Below are 21,132 nucleotides of genomic sequence, written 5' to 3' on the forward strand. Positions count from 1 at the left end.
CCTGTTGCTCTCACTGGAGAGCAGTATTTTTAAAGTTGAAATGGACAATATACTTTTGAATTTGTTACTAAATGCTTCTCAAATTAATGCGTTAATCGTGATTATTCGCAGAAAACGTATGCAGTTAATGTGATTAAGGAATTAAATTGCTGCCCAGCACTAGTGAAAAAAGATAAGTCATATCCTCTTGGGGAAATTGTTTTCTCTGCATTTGACCTATTGACATACAGTGTCTTGCTCAAGCTGTTGCCAGAAGCAGAGTTGGAACCTTGGACCTTTCGCTTCCCAAGCCAATGGTCTATCAACTGAGCTACCTGGCCACCAATGCATAGAGATAGTTTCAGAAGAGCATTGAAGTCCCCCAGCAGACCAACAAAGTTCCAAGTTGAAGCGCCTTTCAGGACCACACATACCCCCAAAAATCAAGGTACTCTACACAGTTGTAGGCATCATAAACAGTGAAAGACTTGTTCCTGATTTGAAAGCGCAGGCACAGCAAACAAAGTTTACTCCAACACATAGTGGCTGACCTATGGCTATTTCAGGGTAAAGGAATGTCACTATGAGAAAAATACACTCACCTGCATCAGCAAAAAAAAAATTACAAACACAAATGGGTAAATATCCCAGTTCCTGGTTATTAACGGTGGGTGTACACACACTGAAGTTGCAGTCACATGGCAGCGCAGTGGTCGGTCAGTAGCAGTTGGGGACACAGAGGGCAACGTGGCCAGCAGCCCTGTTATGTGACCTCAACTAAATGTCCCCTAGTAATGGCCCCTGTCATTTTTACACCCTACGCTATCCCAACTCAAACAATATCATCACCATGACAATAGATAGGTTGACGCTACTAATGACTGGCTGCCCTCTGGACAATATGTATGCTTGCTTCCCCTTCCTATCACCTTCCTGTGTTCTTCATCCTCACAGCAGCTTCTCTAGTTCATATTTGCATAAACCTTACCCGCTAATTGTAGTGGAAAATGGCTCTATGTTGGACATGCATGGCTGTTAGAGGTGATTTTAATGGGGGAGATGCCAGATAAAGGTGGTGCCCTTCAGTCTGTGCTGAAGCGTCATTAGCGTGATCAGGGTGTCAGTCAGAAAAGAATGTAGCTGGGGTGACAAAACACATATTTGTTATGGAAATGTGTCATCACCGTTTGTCGGATAACCAAAACCTAAATATAGATATAGATTTACACAATATACTAATAAGAACTGAAATCTGGATAATTCAGACCTTGTTTGCATTGTTTGCTTATTAACGTTGACGCTTCTCATGATTTACTAAACTAAATAATGTATTACTTTAACAAACTGAACACAATGTGCACATTATGCTGGTAAAATGAAAGTAATTAGTAGTGATAGCAGATGTAAAAGTTTTGAATCTGATCTGCTTTACCCACTGGAACTTCTTTTATTTATTGAATTAATTTTGCTAACATGCTTGCTTATATTCAGTCACTTTATTGTGAACAGTCTGTCAATATGAGGTGAAAATGAATTCTCACCTACACACCTACAGTATACATTAACATATGTGTTCAGTACAGTACCTACAGGCAGCTCTGCTCCTTCAGCCTCTGACATTGGTGCATTTACAGTAGTTCAGCAAAATAATAAAAATCTTACAGACCTGTTGTACTGATCCTTTTAGCACTTTTCTTTTTTTTTCTTTTTCACACACCCATTGTATCTAAACAGGAGGGATTTCTATTTTATTATTGAGAAGGCTCTAAACAGAAAACAGGGTTCAGCTGTGATTTTCCTTTTTGTGGAAGTGTTTTTTATGGTTTGGGTTTCTTTTAGCTACATTAAGAGAGGATTTTTTGTGAAATAAATATAATAAATAAATTATATTCCTGATTGCAGCTTAGTTATAATCAAACTTTAAAAAGCTGACAAATTATAAAGTATGAATTAAATTGTGACAGAGATTCAATTTAATTTCAATTCAATTTTATTTATATAGTGCCATTTCACAACATAGTTATCTTAAACACCTCACAAGGTAGGATTTAAAAACTTACACAATCAAACTAAACAACTCTCACATACAGCAATACTTTGACAGCAACAGTGTGTCATGGATCAGCACCTGGTCGTCACTGTTATTTTCTACCTTGCTTTCCGGTTTTATTTTGACACTCCTTTGTTTAGTTTCCTGTCTGTTCTAGGTTCTGTTTTACCACTCTGTCAAATGTTTCACCAACTGTCATTTCGTCACATGATCATCAGCTGTTTTGCATTAAGCATTAGTCACCCTATTTAGCCTCAGTATGCACCTTATTCCATCAGATTGTTTGTGAGAATTCCGTCGTGCCATGTCCCATTGCCAGTTTAGTAAGTTTCTGTTTTTGCTTTGCACTTGTTGTTACTCGCTCCTTGTCGGTTCCTTTGTCAGTTTTCGTTATTGCCGGTGTCTGACCGTGCGATTACTTTATGCTTCCTGTTTTGGCGTTAATCAGTCCGTCTATTAAATAAATTACCAGACTGAGTTTGGCCCAGCTGTGCATTTGGGTCCTGCATCACGATCGCGTTCCGCCGGTTCGTGACAGTACGATCTGACCAAACCTGGACACAGCCAGCTCCCCGTTTTGCGGGCCTAATTTTGTTTTCGTCCAGCATTTTTTGTTTCCCTTCGCGGTTAGCAGGATCGTTTAGCGGCTATGTCCATGTATCGGTGGCCGGATCTGCCCAAGGACTTCCGGAGGTGCTACGGATGGCTCCTGGATAGAGCCATGTGAGCACCCACTGTCGAGGCTCGGCTGGCGGCTGTTGACGAACTGGAGGACGTGATAACAGAGGACGAATGGTGGCTCAACTACCCCGGGCTGGAGAAGTGGTGGTACAGTTTGAGCGACATCAGCCAGGAGCTGGAGCGCGCGCCGGGCGCCGCACCCACCAACACACCATCTTCCCGGTGAACGCAAGCCTCTGCACTTCCTCCGTCGTCCAAACCAGCAACAGGACGGGCGGCGTCTCCTGCTCAAAGTCGGTCTCCAGTTCCCGGGTTGGTCTCGTAACCCGGTTCAGAAGTCTGTTCCTGCTTTGCTGCGATCCCCTGTTACGACCTTGGCTCCGGCACTCCAGCAGCCGCCAGAGGAGGCACTGGCTCCATCTGCTGGGGAACAGCCGTCATTGGACTCTGCCGTAACGCCTCTGCTCACTGGAGGGGTTTTCATGGACTCCATCCCCTCTGGTGCTACAGTATGACCCAACCACTGACCGTTGTGTTGGCTCCTGGTGAGGGACGCCAGATCTGGAAGGAGCTGAAGGCTCAGAGTGGTCCTGATGTTAATGGCTCGCTCTGGGCTCCCACCTTGACACCTGAGTGGGAGGGGCCTGGACCAAGCCGCCAGCACCAGAGGCGGCCAAGTCAGAATCCAGAAGATCCTGAGTCTTTGCCCCAGCTCCACCTCTCTCAGCGTGCCCCGGCCGCAGAACCACAGCGTGCCCCGGCCGTGGAACCACAGTCGGTCACAGAACTGCAGCCCGGCTGCCCGACTGCCGCAGTCCTGTCCAGTAGAACCATGGAGTGGCTTCAGCTCCACTGCTCGGCCCCAATCCTGTTCCTCCGAAAGGAGCTCCTTGACACCGCTACTTTGGCAACCAACAACAATAACACCGCAGTCTGCTCCAGCACCGCAACCGGCTCCTGCTCCCAGGGCCCAGCTCCGTATGAACCCTGCTGCACCGGTCGCCCAGCCCCGTCTGAACCCTGCCGCACCGGTCGCCCAGCCCCGTCTGAACCCTGCCGCACCGGTCGCCCAGCCCCGTCTGAACCCTGCCGCACCGGTCGCCCAGCCCCGTCTGAACCCTGCCGCACCGGTCGCCCAGCCCTTGTCTCATCCAAGCCCCTGTGCTCCAGCCTGCGTCAGCCCCTGTGCTCCAGCCTGCGTCAGCCCCTGTGCTTCAGACCACAGACACCACAGGCTCTTCACCTGCCTTGACCTCTGTTGCTGCCCGGTCAAGCCCAGCTCCGGCCCAGTCAAGCCCGGCTTCTGCTCTGTTGAGCTTTGCTGCCCCCCAGGCAAACCAGGTCTCGACCCCTTTTCCTGTCGTCTCCAGTGAGGACGCCGTTCCTGTTGGCTCCAGAGAGGACGCCATTCCTGCCCTTGTTGGCTCCAGAGAGGACGCCGTTCCAGTCCCCGTCGGCCCTGAAGAGGTTGTTCCAGTCCCCGTCGGCCCTGAAGAGGTCGTTCCAGTCCCCGTCGGCCCTGAAGAGGTCGTTCCAGTCCCCGTCGGCCCTGAAGAGGTCGTTCTAGTTCCTGTTCCTGTCAGCTCCACGGAGGACGCTGTTCCTGTTCCTGTCGACCCCCAGAAGGGGGTCTCGCCTGCCGCAGTTCCTGCTGCGGTTCCCCATGACCTCCAGGAGGAGGTCGCGCCTGCTGTGGTTCCCCACGACCTCCAGGAGGAGGTCGCGCCTGCTGCGGTGCCCCACGACCTACAGGAGGAGGTCGCGCCTGCTGCGGTGCCCCACGACCTCCAGGAGGGGGTCGTTCCTGTTGCAGCTTCCGCTGCAGTCCCTGTCGGCCTCCAGGATGAGGTCGTCCCAGCTGCAATTTCCGCTGCAGTTCCTGCCGGCCTCCAGGAGGGGGTCGCGCCCACTGCAGCTTCCGCTGCAGTTCCTGTCGGCCTCCAGGAGGAGGGTGCTGCAGTTCCTGGTGGTCCTGCAGAGACTTTTGTTTTTGTCTCTTTGTGCACAGGAGCCATTCTGGGAGGTGCAGGAGGTTCTTGCGGAGCATCGGCTCCTGGTTATCCGGCACCGGCCACGTGCGCCTCTACATCTGGTGGCCTGGCACGTCCACAGGTGCAGCTCCCGGTGGTCTGACCACGTCCGCAGAGGCAGCTCGGCAGCCCTGTCCTGCGGTGGCGCGGTTTCTGCCGTCGCCACCTGGAGGAAGCCGTCGTTCCCTGTGGGGTTCTGGCGGAAGCTGGCCTCGGCGCCGGCCTCCCAGAGCCCGTTTTTCGTCCCTGGGTACCTTGTGTGCCGTTCCCGTCCAGCGGCTGTTAAGTCAGGACGCTCTCCCCGTCACCACCCTCCATGAGAGGTGGTTATAGGCCCAGTGGGGTCTCCTTGGTTAATTGATTTTTTGGACTTTGTGCACCTTTTTGCGATGGACTCACCTAGTGGACTTGTGTTTACATTGTGCAGCATTGGTTTTGTTTCTGCCCACCTCCTATTCTCCCTCCGCCCACCCTGGTTGGGTGCTACGAGTTGTGGTGTGTCTGTCCTGCCTCCGGTCCTCCCTCCGCCCGCCCTGTTCATGTTTTCTGTTGTGGCTTTGGGCGTCTGGGGATCTGCCCTAGAGGGGGGGGGTTCTGTCATGGATCAGCACCTGGTCGTCACTGTTATTTTCTACCTTGCTTTACGGTTTTAGTTTGACACTCCTTTGTTTAGTTTCCTGGCGGTTCTAGGTTCTGTTTTACCACTCTGTCAAATGTTTCACCAACTGTCATTTCGTCACATGATCATCAGCTGTTTTGCATTAAGCATTAGTCACCCTATTTAGCCTCAGTATGCACCTTATTCCGTCAGATTGTTTGTGAGAATTCCGTCGTGCCATGTCCCATTGCCAGTTTAGTAAGTTTCTGTTTTTGCTTTGCACTTGTTGTTACTCGCTCCTTGTCGGTTCCTTTGTCAGTTTTCGTTATTGCCGGTGTCTGACCGTGCGATTACTTTATGCTTCCTGTTTTGGTGTTAACCAGTCCGTCTAATAAATAAATTACCAGACTGAGTTTGGCCCGGCTGTGCATTTGGGTCCTGCATCAAGATCGCGTTCCGCCAGTCCATGACATAGTGGAGAGGAAAAACTCTCAGCATCAGCAAGTGTCGTGCAGGTGCAACACGGCTACAATGCCTTCCCAAACAAGTTGGCTCTTAGATTAATCAGTCAGATATTAGATAATATAGGTTGAATAACGTTGTAGCGTGACGAAGTGACAGAGTTGACCTAACACGTGTGTGAACCCTAACTGTCCTTTTGTTTGGAGACACTCTACCTACTGCTACTCATCAAGATAAAGAGACCAGTGACTCTTCCTAGAGTAGAGAGATGCACCAGAACCGTCAACGGTCATGAAACCAATGCCGTTGTATTCAGTGGACAACACGCTGTTTATTCACTAACTTTGTGGAATAATTTTATTATTATTTGAGACAGGATTAAGTGACATGAAGCCACATTGACCTCCATTGGTGGGAATAACAAACGTCCTCATGCAACACTTCCCATGTGTTCCTTTGTTTGCTTAGGAAAGTTAAAATTTAAGATGTCATATTCACCTGCTAGTTCTGTGCACAATGCATATATATTTATGCCATCAGATAGGAGCCATAGACATGGTAATTGTATTATGATAACTCAACACTATAATAATTTAATTTAATCCAGATTCAGACTATTTTACTTTTTGTGTTTTAAATTATGTTACTACATAGTGGCGAAACAATTTATCATATGATAACATTTCAACATTCCATTGCAACATCATCAGAACTCCATCTGAGATTCCAATGGTTATGTGTATTTGATTTACATTGTTTATGCATTCTTAATCTTCATGTTGATTGAAATGTCAGAATGCATGTTTGTTGTGTTATACAGTAGTGTGATGTTACTGTGAGCTTGCCGGAAAGAAAAAAAGTATAATTGATCCCAAATTTATGATTCATTTAAGTAGTATAATCTGATAAGGTGAAAGGTGGGACATTACCCCAAGGTCCAGCTATGAGCTGCATACACTCCCTGCCTCTTAAACCTAGTGACATCCACAAGGTATTTAGTCAGGGACAAACTTTGTCCTAGTCAAATTCCATCTTCCTCTCAACTACTTAACCTACTCTTTTTAATCCTTAAGATGCGTCAATTTTCTTTAACTTTTTATTCTTAAACTTTGTACCTTCTTTTAGAAATTGGATTCTTCTTTTAAAAGTAGAATCCCGAACAGTATTTTTGATTAATTAGAAAGTCAATTCAAGTGACGCCAACCAAACAGATTTTATCCAACAACCCCAATTTTTAAGAACTAGGTTTAAGAACTAGGTTTAATTTAAGGTTTAAGTAGTCTAACTAAACAACTTTGGCTCCAGTCAATTTTACTGCTTAGGCTGCGAAGAAGAGCTGTTCCCTCGCACCCAGCTGATGTTCTCACGTGACCCAGGCCTGCTTCACTAAACCATAACAAACTATTTAGGGGTTAATAACAAAAGCCCTTTCCTCTTGCGTGTGTAATATGATAATAAAACGTTAAAAGATCTGGTTTTGTGTTCATTGTTCTTTAGACAACGACAAATGTCACTGACAACGCAAATGTCACAATCCAGGTTCTGTATGGTCATTTCCTTTTTTTTTTAGGGTTATTTCCGGTTACTGTGTCATCATCTTGCTTTCTCGCCTCACTTTAGGTCACATGATCAGCTCAGCGGTTGTTTATTTGTCAATCACAGTTCTGTATTTAACCACCAGTGCACAGTAAATCGTACCTGTTTCCAGCATCACCTTGTTTTATGATTCCCTATTGTTGAGACCGAGCTTGGATTACCCATCTGTACTTTAGCCTAACCTGCCTGCTTTGTTATCTGCCTCTGTGACTCTGCTATTGCCTGCTTCTTTTGTGTTGTTGCCATTCTGCCTCTGTGTTTCGACCTCCGTCTGTACCACAACTCTGAGTTTAGATTAAACCTCGCATACTTACCTGTCTTCCTCCTGTGCTGTGCGTTTGGGTCCGTCAGCCTAGAACCACGCCCGTGACAGACAAGAACGCATGATATTAGAGACTGATTTTTATTTGACTATTAATCATTAGTATGAACTCACTAAATTGACATCTGGCGTTTGTCTAGATTAATAAAAGCGTGGTTTCAGCTTTAAAACAAACCTGGTGCCCCTATTTCGAGGAATATTAATGTTTCTACATTACTATTAAATTATCAAATTGAATCCGCTACAACTTTTTTCTTTTCTAAAAAAAGTCACAGAGATTCATCCAGCGCGATTGACTGATCACAAACTTGACAGTGAGTGAGTGACTATTATAAACCACAAATATGTGTCACGGACTCAAGGTAGCGGACCCACACGCACAGCGGAGACAAGGTTCAGTGCACAACGGGGTTTATTCGAGCTCGTGGTCAGGCAGGCAAGGGTCGGTACACAGGTAGATCATCGGTAGCAGCACAGACGAGGATAAGGCAAACGGATGTCAAAAACAGGCAATGGTCAAACTCACACAGGCAGACGGGATTATCACAGGCTGGGCTGGAGACGTGGTCAGGAACGAACAGGATCAAAACGCACGGCAAGGTAAAGGTAAGAATGCTGGAAAGTTGAACGGGTGAATGAACAAACAATCTGGCAAGGGGCTGGGGTGAGAGGTGGTGCTTAAGTACTAAATGGTGATGACTAAATGACAGACAGGTGAGTAGATTAGAACCGGGAGCAAGGCTGGCTGAAACTACCAATGACTGCGACAGGAAGTGGTGACAAAATAAAACCGGAAATGAGTGATTACAGTGACTAAATGATCTAGACTGTGACAATATGTTGTGTTTTTTTTCTGCATGCCTATTGTAATAAGTGTATCCTTCCACAGTACCTGACGCGGTGCTCCTGGAAAGCATTCGGGAACAATTGCTGAACCCAGAAGGATGCTTTTTAGTCAACGAGGGCCACGCTGATGCACCTGCACTACAATCCAACCCGGAACAACAGAGCTCCTGGCGTCGTCAGGAGGCTCACGTAGACCCTTCACCTAAGGGAACGAGACACAGATGTCATTCTTCCTCATCGGCATCCTCATCCCTATCCTTTGGTAGGTTTCTTTTTAAAAATTTTTAATTAAACTTTGGTGCTCTTTGAAATGTATCTAACTTGACCCTATATTCATCCAGATTCTGAGTGTCGGAGGCAGGGGAAGAGGGAGAAGGAGGTGTTACTGAGAAGGTAGGCAGCTACACCAAACTGAACAAACAATCGCACGCATCATCCGGGGCTTAATTCAGCTGGGTCGTTACAATGTGTGAACTGCTCAAAGCGCTATTGTGATGTGAATGATATGCTGGGATGTTGTTCCTCTGAATAATAAATAACAAGATGGCTAATGCAAACTCTCATCTCAATGATTTACAAGCCCTTGAGGCTGAATTAGAAGATCTCCGCAAATCAAATGGGGAGAAGGTTTCAGGGTGTAAATATAACCACCTAGCATTTTGATCGCTTGGATGAGTTGGTCAATGATTTGGTGGTGAGAGGCAGAAGTGTTCCTCTGGTCTACTCCCCGAGTTCTAGCGATGATTTTTCACATAAGGGTGATGAGTATGTTTCTGATTTTGATCAATTAGAACACGCTGTAAATGGTTTCATTGAGAGGTTGCAAAATCTTAGCCCGGCTGCAAGTCTGTAGTCTCCGCACCATGAGACAATGAACACTCTTTAGAGGGGGCCCTGCACACAGAGACAATGAGCCCACTGTAGGGGGACCCTCTGCTGAGGGAGCACCTGGCAGGCCCCCGATGCACACCACAAATGACCACTCTGGGGAGGCTTCCTAGAGGCTTGGCGGTCTTGACAATTCCCCTGAAACGACGAATCTAACCAGAAACAGACCATCAATGTTAATAAAATGGCTATATTACACAACTTGCTTTTCAGCGAAGTATCACTTAAACTAAGAGATGGTCATATGAAACCGCATAGAATAATGAAGAAACTTTTTTCCCATTACATTTCCCCCTACACATTACATTACACATAAATCTGTCACGATCTGGAGTTTTGGTTTCTTGTTGTGTCCTGTGTTAGCGCAGTATTTCCTGTTTTATTTTGGTTAACTTCCTGTTTTCAGTCAGTTGTTCACCTACCGGTTCTCATTATCCACACCTGTCCGTAATTAGTAATCACCCACCAGTATATAGCCTCCACCTCGCACAGACTCAAGCCGCCAGATTGTTAAGTTACATACTTCTTTCCCGCGTTTGGTGTATAGTCTCTAGTATATTGATCCTGATCACCTTGACCTCCGTATCCTGCCTGAACCTTGTCTGTACCGTCGCCAGAGAAAGAACCTTGACTGAACAACTGACCGTGAGTTTTGCTTAGCCCTTGCCTGTACCGTCACCGAGATCTCCTGTGTACCGAACCTTGCCTGCCTACTAGACTTGAGACTGCCTGCTCCCTGCTGTACTTCATTACCAAGCCTTGTGTATGACCTGGACCGTCTGACTCTGCTTTCCACAATAAACTCTGTATTAACCTTCACCTTGCCTCGGTGCTGTGCATGTGGGTCCGACACCTGCCCTAGTCTGACAAAATCAAACACCAAAAGAATAAAATTTGTCAAACATAGCAATGTTGTAATAATAAAAGACACTTGCAAGGGATGCATCAAGTGTATTAAATCATCAAGATTCAAAATACACCTTCACATAAAAATGCAAGTAACTTGCCAGGAATAAAAGGTTTCGAGCTGTTTTTGCTATGGCCTTCATGCCATCATGTGTAACATTAATGAAACACCATCTGTGACGCTGGGTGGGTTTTGCCATCCATCCACCAGGCGTCACCACCACCTGGAACTGTGTCATGCTTGTGTTTTGGTTTGGGTACTGTGGGGAGTGCTGGGGGTTATTCTCCACCCGTTCAGATCAGGTGTAGCCTATTCCAGTAAATTGTGAATGGTATTTATATTGCTGCTGAGACAAGTTCCAGTTACTGTTGTGTTCACTGTAAGCAGCCGCTTGGACGCATAACTGGGTGTAAGCTACTGCTCAAGTGTTTTCTAAGTAGATCTGTCTTAATGCAGTATGTCACCGGTTGTCTTTTGGAACCTGCTGCCTTGCTGAGTGTGTTTTTGTTTAATAGGGTTGAGTTCAAGGGAGACCGGGGTTTCAGCAGCGTTTTCTGTTAATGTATTTTGTTATCCTTGTCATTACAAGCGCCTTGTATTATCCTTGTTTATTAAATACCGTTGAACATGCTCAGCCGTCCTCCTTCTTCTCTGCATCTGGGTACCAGCCTTAAGACAGATTGTAATAAAGGCAATAACTGTATGTTAGCCATACGTTTCTGGTGGGGTTGCAGGTAATTTTAAGCTAGTTTTCATGCTTTCTTTCTTTAATCGTACATTTAGTTCTGGAGTAAAAAGGAGGACTAGGGGTTAATCAGAATACCAGAATATTGGTACATACCGCTGTTATGGCTGACACAGCCAACATGTACTTCTGTCTAACAATTTCCATCATCTGTGGATGACGGAAATAAACTAATTGTATCAGTGGATAAAGTGATTGTGAGTAAATCAAACACCTAATCATCTTTAGAAAACTTAAACTCAGTGTTGTGAAATTTTCTCATTCAAAAAATAGTGTGTAAAATTACATAAAAACATACATGTATACTAACCATATGATTAAGGTAATAATCAGAAAATGAAGACCAACAGAGCAAAACTATTTTATTTTATTTTTGGTTACAATTGATTTCTTGTAAGAATCTCCTTTGTCCTGTTCAGGGACTGGGCATAGGCAAAGTAGGCGGTCACCTAGGGCGCGTGCGTGCACAGCGAGGGTCGCCCTTCTCACGTCCCCTCACTTTTTTTCATGCAATGTGGATGAAGGGTTGTCTGTTGGCTCCAGGACCTTCCTGCAGTGGCTGGAGTGGATCTAAGTCACTCTCTCTCCGACCTTCACAGCCGGGTGGGTCATCAGTAGGACCTGGAAGGGCCACCGTTTGGAGTTCTAGTGCCTTCTCCTAAACTCATAGACGATTACCCAGTCCCCTAGTTGGTTGTTGTGTAATGGTCCTGCCTCCTTTTTTCACCTGTTGGGAAATCTGAATTGTGCTAAGCAGATGTCATGCATCCTCATTTTTGTGATCCAACCCATGTGTCAACTTAGCAAAGTGAGGGAAAAAGTGCTTTAGTAAGCATGGCTTGCCATCAGGCCCAAACCAGACTCCATGGCTACAAGTGGAACCAACCATTCGTCTGCCAGAGTCTGTGTTCCTGTGAGGTAGAAAATGTTTAAAGCACAGGGAGAAATGAGGAACCTTTGCAGCAGTGCCTTATCATGATGTAAGATAGGTTTGCAATCAGACTTCAAATACTTTCTATGCTTTCACAGAGCACCAACATCATGTGTGATACCAAAAGCATTTCTGCAGTCTGTGTACAGTAGATGGTTTACTAGCTTCAATTAGCGCGATCAACTCTGCATCCTAAGCAGAGTAGTGGCCTGGCAAAGCACCAGACTTGAAGAGGCATGAGAAGTGCAGACTGCATACAGTACCTAACCTGACATTGGCCCGAAGCAGAGTCTCTAGAGGCGGAGCCATCAACACAGTTGTTGAGGCTCGCCATCGTCAAGGCCTAAAAGAAGAGTGGCTAGGTTAAACACATTGCATTTCTTGACAGTAATGTTTGGCATTTTAAGCAAGATGTTGTTGTATCTAAGTAGAATATCTATATATGTATCTAAGGTTTTTTGTTCCAAAAGGATCAAAGATGAGGAATTAACAAGGTGACATCAGAGTAGCCTACTATGTCACATGATGCCAGCATGGCTTTCTCTGCCACTCGTACAGTAGACACCATGGAAGTTCAGCTGCAACTAACTTTGGCTTCGTTGGATCTCATCAGAGGCAATCCAGACGTGATAAGTCCTTCCACCTCTGAATGTCTGTAGAGGTTTGGAGGCTGAGTGAACCTAGTCCTCAGGAATATTGTCCCTGGTAACATAGTCCAGACAACCTGCAGCGGATCCTGTTCATGATGCCAAAAATGTGGTGGAAATTTCCTATAAAGAGGCACATGAGAGAGTTGTCTTTTGTGTAATTTATTATGAAAATAAGGACAAATAAAAATAATGGAGAAAGCAGATCAAAAACATGGATGTTGATTGTGCACATCGACAACCCAAAAAACAGCTGGGGAGATCAGAACATACACCAAGGAGATGTGATGCAAAGAGCCCACGATCCTCAAGTTGTCTTTGCCTTTTAACCTCTCTGTCCAGCCAGGGTGGAATGTCTGTCTTGTCCAATCAAATTGCATGCACCATCTCATCCCTGTTGCCGTGTGTGTGGAGATGTTTACATTGTCATACTTACATCACTGGTATCTGACTATCAAAGTGGAAGGAATGCAAGTCTCAACAGACAGAGAGACACAGCTCCACGGCCTTGAGTTTGGGAGCTAGAGTCCAGGGTCTATCAGGCAGAGACAACCATTGAACAATCTAAGTGAAATGTCAAATACTTAAGCAGATATAAGACAAAACACAAGATATTAATTGCAGAACATAAGGCTACACTAGTAACCCTAGTGAGTGGGGTTACAAGGTTACAAGAGAATGTGGGAACTATGGATACTTTGAAACCCAAAATCTAGACTAAACCCAAAACAACTAGTAGCACAGTACTAAATACCTGATTTCACAACTAGAGATTGATGAGGTATAACACAACATAAATGCTACGGCAAGAGGGAGCCAGGTCGCCAGGCCAGAGGGGGAGATACCCTCATCCTCCCCACAATCAGAGATTGGGTTTTAAGCCCCAATAATATTACCGGGGCTTAATGCACGAGTAGCTGACCTAAGAATGAAGATCATGGCTAAGACAGACACCTGGAGTCTTTAAAGCCAGTTACCAAGAATAAGTGAAACACCTTGAGTGTCTGCTAGAAGATGTCAATACAGCACCACAAACAATACCAACTATGACCATCACAGAGACCAACCAGCTGATATACAGAACAGCAACTATGATCTTTGAAGTATTTGGCTATAAGATCAACACAAGCCATAAGTTGCAGTATCCCCCGTGGAATTTGAGTTTGAAGGCTAAGATCAAGTCAACATGGAAAGAACTTAGCCAACTATCAGAACTACAGGAAGGTATGGAAAGAAGTGTTAAGTGTTTCGAAAGAAGTACCACCTATCTAAGAAGCACAGCAACATGACCACACCTGAGGCCTTGGAGACTGCCAAGCAAAGGTTCATGGCCCTGGCTAAGCGGCTAAAGAGACCAGAGAAGTTGAAACCAAAAAAATAAACACAATGTTCTCCACTGAGCCCTCCAGGGTGTACTCAAAGTGGCAGGGTAATAACACGAGAGCAGACCCACCAAGGCTGGAAACTGAGGGATACTGGAAAAGGCATATGAGAGAAGGAGGCATCACATAACAGCAATGCCAAGTAACTGGTGGACTTGAGAGCAGACCACAGCAACCTTCCTGAACAAGACCCAGTAATCATCACAATGGCAGACATCCAAGAGAAAATCTCAAGTATGAAGAGCTGGACAGCACCAGGCCATGACATGATCCATGCCTACTGGCTGAAGAAGCAAACCTCACTCCATGAGCACCTGGTGTCACAATTGTGTATTAATTTCTGGTTTCCATCCATCATGTTTAGTTCCTGCTGTTGGGGATATGCGAGGAGCACAAATTATAACTCTATAAAGCTTTTTCATAGGACAATGAACAGTGAATGCTGTGCATTGTATGCTGCTAAATGTATTCCTGGAAAATTGCTGAAAGTAGCTCAAACAGAATTTAGTAGGGAAATTTTGATGAAAAAAGCTTAACACTGGCATGCCTAGATTTTTCATTTCACCCTCAAAAACTGAGATGGCAGTCAATTGTCAGCGAAGGTCTACCTAACATCCTAACTCAGGTGTGAATAGCTCCTTCTGTTAGGTTAAGGAGCCACCACAGGGGAGAGCTGGGAGCTGTGGTGGGGGGAGCTGACCAACTTCAACTAAACCTAAATCTCCTTCCTTCCCTCACTCGTGAACAAGACCCAAAAAATACTTGAACTCCTCCACTTGGGGTAGGAACTCTCCTCCAACTTGGAGAGAGAAAACCACCTTTTTCCGGTCGAGAACCATGGCCTCAGATTTGGAGGAACTGATTCTCATCCCATCCACTTCGGTCGGTATATCGGTCCATCGTGGTGAAGTGGGAGCTGAGCCGAAGGGCAAAGCTCTCAATTTACCGGTCAATCTACGTTCCTACCCTCACCTATGGTCATGAGCTTTGGGTCATGACCGAAAGGGCAAGATCACGGATACAAGTGGCCGATATGAGCTTCCTCCGTAGGGTGGCTAGGCACTCCCTTAGAGAGCTCTATCACCCGGGAGGAGCTCGGAGTAGAGTCGCAGCTCCTCCACATCGAAAGGAGCCAGTTGAGGTATCTGAGGAGAGGGAAGTCTGGAACTCTCTGCTTAAACTGCTGCCGGATAAGCGGATGAAAATGGGTGGATGGATGGATGGTGTGTCGGTATTTACTAAACAGTCAATTAGTGTTTAAATATCATAATTAACCAGTCAAAAGCAGAAATTCTGCTATTAATGCTAATAAATTGTAGCCACAGTCGTGATTTCACATTGTGTCTCTTTCTGCGTTTCCCCCAAACGTCTGCTGAAAATTATCATTTGAGTCTATGGGAGAAATTCAGGATCTGTCTGTACTTTGAGGTTGATAGCGACTAAAGTGTAGATCTGATGGCTCAGCCAGAGTTCCAGAGTTGTTTAAACACACAAGAAGCTTAAGTAGTTGCATTTCAAATTAAGGAATTTGAAAAAGACTTGTTGAACTGCTGAAAATCAAGGAAGTGTGTAAAGGTTTGCTGAACATGATGAAACATAGCTGAATGTATCAAAACAGCTAAACAGAGTACAAGAACTGAAAGAATAGTTGAAACCACAACAAGAATTACAAATATTTCCAAAAATGCCAGCTTTTATTATTTATTATTTTATAATGCTTATTGTACAATGTATGAATCCCTTTTTTAATTAGCAAACATCCTTCACTTCTCTTTTAGCATTCATTAGGTGACATGCAAACCAAATTAGGTTATGTTTAAAGCAGACGCCAAAAAATACTATTTGCCATTCCTATGCTTTTCAAGGATGGAGAAAAAGAAAGCACAGACCAGACTGATTTATTAAATGATAGCATGGGGGTAGTGGGAGGAAGGAAAGGGGGGGGGTTAAATCAGTGACTTTTCTCCTAACCTTAGTCAGTGGAGAGTTAAATCACTCTTAAACTGTAGCTGAACGGACGCTTTCCCTAACCAACCAGCCTCACTCTCATTGATTTTTTATTTAGCTTCCAGCAGTAATATGTCTTCCAATGCACACAGAAAACACCATGCCTCCACAACTTGTCATGACATAAATCAGGCCCCACTGAGCCTAGGTAGCCTAGTCTACAGGAGTCTGATAACAGAATTAAACTCTCACTTAGTCCCCCTTCATGAGACTGTGCAAGACTTCATGTGTTTGTACAGTATGAGTTGGAAGATGAAATGTCTGAAAGCACTTTAAGCCTTATCTCTTTCAACAACAACCTTTGTCTGAATTAATTGAATTGGTTTATTGACAAACAGAATGACTCTGCTCAGATCCCTGTATATATTCCATTTCTCTACACCAGGGATGTCAAAACTATGGCCAACTTGATCAATTTTTAATTGGCCTGCAGCAAATCCCAAAAATATACCAAAATATAGCCCACACGTGAAACCTACGGGTATTGTATTGTTTGGTTTGAACTCTAGGTAGAGCTACTGAGATGATCAAGGCACTTCCTCTACAAAGGAAAACTAAGGAAATAAAACTTTTGCAAAACACCAAAGAAACGCAACAGAGACACTTTTAAGCTGTGTCAAATGCAACTGACAAGATATGACTTAAATGGGACAAGTTGTGTGGAGCTGCAACGGATATAGCTACAGGTACAGTGGTACCAGATGGGAGCTGTTGTACTCTCAATCATTGTATCTATAAGTAAAAGGACAAAGCTGAAGAGCCTTCTCTGATTAAATAAAAAAATACCTATTTACTAAATAGCTATTTATAAAAATACCTATTTACTTAAAATATTTATTAATCAAAAGGCAGGTATTTACAACAGATTTTAAGGTGCAACTATGATGTAAATGTGAAAAGTCTAATGCAAAAGTCATACAGCAATCATTGCAAGAGTCACTCCTATATATACACACCTTTACACCTGTTTCTGTATGGTGCATTACCCACTAGGTATTGTGCTATAAATTTGCATATAAATAATTTGCTCATCAGTAATATACACAGAGCTGTTGTGGACACTGAGCATTAGAAGTTTAAATTCTCAGTCAAACTGTTACTGAGCTAAATCACTCATCTACTGCACCTGCTTGGTTGTCATGGAGACGGTGCTCCAAAGACAGGAAACTCCCCAGACCAGCTCAGTCAGTTGTAGTGAAGCTGATTTGCAACCCTGCTTAACTGGGTTGTCACAGCAAAACCATAAGAATTATCACAAAAATAACTTCATGTTTATGAATCCCAAGGCTTCAGTGTGAAACTGGTGTGAGCTTTATGTTTAAGGAGTGAAAATTGTGGCCACAGTTGCGGTTTAAAAAATTCCAATCCTCCTTCATTTTTTTCACAGAAGTCTTACGGGTAAATGCATTAGAGTCTACTGTATGTGAGGATTTATGGAACTCTCTGCACTTTGAGGCAGCTAAAATATAGCTCTGATGTCTTAGCCAGACACATCATTAGAAAGAAGACAAGTATGACTACGAAAAAAATATGTTCATAGAGTGAAAACTGTGGCTGTAGTGATGAGTTAAAGAGAAAATGTCCTCACACTAGCTGTGACATCACACACTCTAGCTCACGCATTACACACTAATGGATTCCTCAAAAACCACCCTATACGTAAACTGCTATAACTCAGAAAGTATTAAAGATATTACAAAGCTGAACAAGAGATTCATAGTTAAATAGTTGAAGGTTGTTTTGTAGTTCAAATGGTGTCTGTAGCTGAAAGTATTGCGGAAGTTGTTAAAGCTGGTTTTCTATTTATTTCAATGGGAAAAAAAGTTTAAGAAAAGCTTAATAATTGAAAATGAAAAGTATGAAAAACATGAATGTGAAAAATATTAGCACCCCTCTCCTTAAAAAGAAGTTGCCAGCTCTCCCACTAATAAAGATAACAATAGTGTGAGAGCTGTTGCCAGCTCTCCCACTAATAAACTATAAAGATTCAAATAACTATACAGTAAATTCTTTGCAGCATTCACTGTGATAAAGATTTTTATCTCAACACTGATTGCTGGAAGAAGTGATTAAATAATTCATCCTTTTGTAGGCAATATCAGCCAGTCACGTATCGTCACCGAGACAGACGATGGAAAATATGAAGGAATCTGAGTGTCCCTTCATTTTTGAAGGTCTGTCTCTGTGACGTCTTTCGCCCCTCAACCACAAAATTGACTTCAGACCTGCTAGTGATCCTGCATACCAAGGCGCAACTTCATTCCACTGAGCGCAACCGTGTTCCTGAGTTAAAAATATATAAATATAATGTTATACAGTATGCACTGTAAATGTGTATGTACTGTATGTGTGTATTCAGCCGCATTACTTAATGTAATAAATCATTTTACGTTGATAGCATTTTTAAAGAAATATTAGTTGATCTGTTAACAATCCAAACTTATTTGCTGTCATAGTCTGGGGTTTTGTGTTATGTTTTATTTTGAAGTCACTTCCGGTTCTTGTTTAGTCATTCGATATCCCACTTTACATTTTCAGTCACGTGATCTGTCAGCTGTTTCCTATCCGGTCATTTAGTTTGGTATTTAAGGACCCGCACTTACCTGAGTTCTCTGCCAGAATTTTGACTTTGTTCCGTTCCAGCCTTCAGTTTCTCGGCTTACCTGTTACCATTCTGTCTGATTGCACGTTTCGTCTCCTGGATTCTCTCTATCGGTACTGTAGCCTGGGTTATCTGCTGTGTATGACCTCCTGCCTGTTTGACCTGCCTACCTGCCTGCTGGATTTGTACTTTTGCCAATCTGCCTTCCTGTTTTTTGATCTGTGCCTGTATTTTGACCAAGAGAAACATTAAACAGTTTATCTGCTACTGCGAGTCTCTGAAGCTGTGCATGTGGGTCCGCCCTCTCCGTTCCAACACCGCTTGTGACATTTGCATAACAAACTTGAAATATAATATATCATTTATTTTCTATCCTCACCCCCTCCAGGTTTGTCAAGAAGAAGAGAATGAACTGCCAACCTATCTTCTTCTAAATAAAATGTTGTTGTGTCATAGGCTGATTGACTTAGTTTACTTAAATAAACCAGATGAGGCAATATGTACATTACCTCAAGTGAGTGGCCTGGCTGGTTGTGTATTTTACTGCATATGGCCTACGACACCTCTGGTCTAAACACTGTCACAAAAAAGAATATCTAATTGTGATAAAGTAACGCACTGTCCTGTATTCATAACAAAGATAACACACAGTAATACACTATTACAATACAATATTATAATACAACCCTGTTGGAATGTACAGTAACATACAGTACTTGCATACTACTGTTTGTCTTCACAATATCCCACAATAGTGGTCAAGAGAAATTAAATTTGAAATATTCCAAACCTTTACAGAGTTGAGCATGAACAGTAAGTTGATTGATAAGTAATTGTTTATACAATCAGACATAATTATTTATATGAAGAATGAGAATTGTGCATTCATATCTTATTGTAGTCACTCACAGTAACTGCTTGACAATTTGTGCAGCACTTTTTTTACTGAGTGATGCATTTTAAATGAATAACTTAAGCTTTAATGCAAAGCACCATTAAGCTAGGTTCTGCAATGTTAAACTCTGTGACCTGTGGTGTCTTTGAAAAAAATATGTAAGCTGCAACAGATGCAAAGATAAAAAGGGCACTGTTAAATACAAGGGGAAGCTTTGGTCTATGCTTGTCTCTGCACAGAAGAGGTTTGGTTAAAAGCATTATGGCTAAATTATAAAACGTCACTGACAAAAAACGAAAAAAATACGCCGCCAGTGAAAGGCTGCTCTGTCGGCTTCATTTCTGATACTGTATTGTGAGACAAAAGTGTCCATCAGTAAGAAGTACTTTCAATTTGGAATTTGACCAAAAGTGAGTAAAAGCACTCGCTGTCCACCCCAGAGACCAATTTACAGTTCAGTCCCCTCAGCACTGCTTCTGGCTCCATCCATCATAATGACCAGAGCTTGTGGGTGGGAAGAAAATAAGGGAACATGTCCTCATTGGTGTAATAGTCTACTGACTGTTATTGGTTGGTTTGTCTAAGGAATGGTGGGGGCTTTCTACTGTTTTCTGCCTAAACACTAAGCATTCTTCTTTTCAAAAAATTTTAATCAAAGACCTCTGCTTCTGATGCACCTGATTAGTATTATATTTTTGGTGCATAAACTAAGCAAAAAAAACAAACATATATGAGAATATATGTTCTCAGCATATATATATATATATATATATATATATATATATATATAGATATATATATATATATAGATATATAGATATATATATATATATATATAGATATATAGATATAGATATATGTGTGTGTGTGTGTGTGTGTGTGTGTGTGTGTGTGTGTGTGTGTGTGTGTGTGTGTGTGTGTGTGTGTGTGTGTGTGTGTGATATATAGATATAGATATAGATATAGATATAGATAGATATATATACAATATATAACATTTGCATACAAATAACAAGTAATAGTAAATAAGATAATTCATTGTTTTAAAAACTTCCAGAATCAAGTAAATTTTACATGGGTGATGAAAGTAAATCTGACAACCCTCAGTGAATGACGTAAGAGGAAAAAGGTTGCACTCAAAACAGGTTTGCACTTCAGTGGCGGGAGATTTTCACATAGAAAAACAGTGCAATATTTGTATTTTTATTAAAGTAAAATTGTAATGTGTATCAGGTGTAAGGCACAACTGTTTATTGTGTGTGGTATTGTTTATTGTCAGAACTGTATTTTTACTGGGTAGCACTGTCGCCTCACAGCAAGAAGGTCCTGGGTTCGATTCCCAGGGTGGACCGGGTGCCTTTCTGAGTTTGCATGGTCTCTCTCTGTTTTCTTGGGTTCTTCTTTCTGGCTTACTCCCACGGTCGAAAGATATGCATTAGGTTGATTGGTCACTCTGAATTGCCCGTAGGTGTGAGTGTGTGGTTATCTGTCTGTGTGTTGCCCTGTGATGGACTAGCAACCTGTCCAGGCAACCCCACATAGGAGGAGTAAGCGGTAGAAGATG

General features: G+C 43.3%; 1 long non-coding RNA gene across 1 annotated transcript; it reads left to right on the forward strand.

The window, feature by feature from the left end:
* Window positions 1–8,068: 8,068 nt before the first annotated feature.
* LOC121201850 (uncharacterized) lies at window positions 8,069–19,272 on the forward strand. Its single transcript, XR_005897011.2, has 4 exons — window positions 8,069–8,826; window positions 8,906–8,957; window positions 10,070–10,097; window positions 19,062–19,272. It is a non-coding gene; the product is annotated as an uncharacterized LOC121201850 (long non-coding RNA).
* The last annotated feature ends 1,860 nt before the right edge of the window (window positions 19,273–21,132 follow it).

The sequence above is a fragment of the Betta splendens genome, chromosome 19, assembly GCF_900634795.4.
Source record: "Betta splendens chromosome 19, fBetSpl5.4, whole genome shotgun sequence".
NCBI lineage: Eukaryota > Metazoa > Chordata > Actinopteri > Anabantiformes > Osphronemidae > Betta > Betta splendens.